Below are 965 nucleotides of genomic sequence, written 5' to 3' on the forward strand. Positions count from 1 at the left end.
GTGCCTGTTTTTCGGGGCACAGGTGTCTTTGTTCAGGCTGATGCCAGGGAAGGCACGGGCCATCCCTCTACTCTGCTGTATACAGAAGACTGTGCCAAGGCAGCAGCAGTGGGGCTGTCGCTGTGTTCCGTGGCCCCGAGCAGCACCAGTGACCGCTGCAGATCCGTGCATGGCATGGGTCTTGTGGCAGCACCATGAGGACCTTGCCCCAGGCAGCCAGCAGCACTCACCATCGAGCTGAGGCTGGAGCCAGGGGAGGGAGGTGGGTGCCCCAGCACAGGAGACATGGGATGCAGCCTCGTGCCACGAGTAAATCCACAGTCTGCAGCCTCAGTCTGGAAACCAGCCATAACACAGGTTTGCAGCACTTCCCAGAGAGCCTGGGCACAGCCAGAAAAAGCCCCAGAGAGTACAACTTACAATCGAAGCACTACAGACCTTCCTGCAGCCCCAGCTGAGCAGGCACAGCCTCCTGGGGATCTGTAGGGCACGGGGCAGCACCACCCACCCTGAGGCTGCTGGAATCACATGCTGAGCACATGCAGAGGTGCTTTTAGGAGAGATGGCCAGAGCAGAGGTCCTGCCACAGGCTGTGCCTTCGTGTGTCCAGTCAGCCTTGCCTCTGGGGAAAAAGGCACAGGTGTGACAGTGTCCCAGCTCCCTTGGCCTGTGTTCACTAAGGTACAGCACCAACACACTCACTACAACACCTGCACCCTGTGCCCAGTCTCGGGTATCAGGCCTGCAAACAACCACAGCACAGGCAGTCACAAAGCCCTGAGAGGAGTTCCACCCTGGCTGATGGGGACACTGGACAAGCTGGCACAGGCTGCACAGTTGGGCAGTGGTCAGAGGGAGCTCACGACCCTTCCCAGATTCCAACTGTTGGGGCATTGTTTCTCTCCTGCACCTGAGCTAGTCCTGGAGCCGCTGGCTAATGAACAGCACCAGCACCTTATTGTGGG

The sequence above is a fragment of the Parus major genome, chromosome 2 (assembly GCF_001522545.3).
Source record: "Parus major isolate Abel chromosome 2, Parus_major1.1, whole genome shotgun sequence".
NCBI classification, from domain to species: Eukaryota; Metazoa; Chordata; class Aves; order Passeriformes; family Paridae; genus Parus; species Parus major.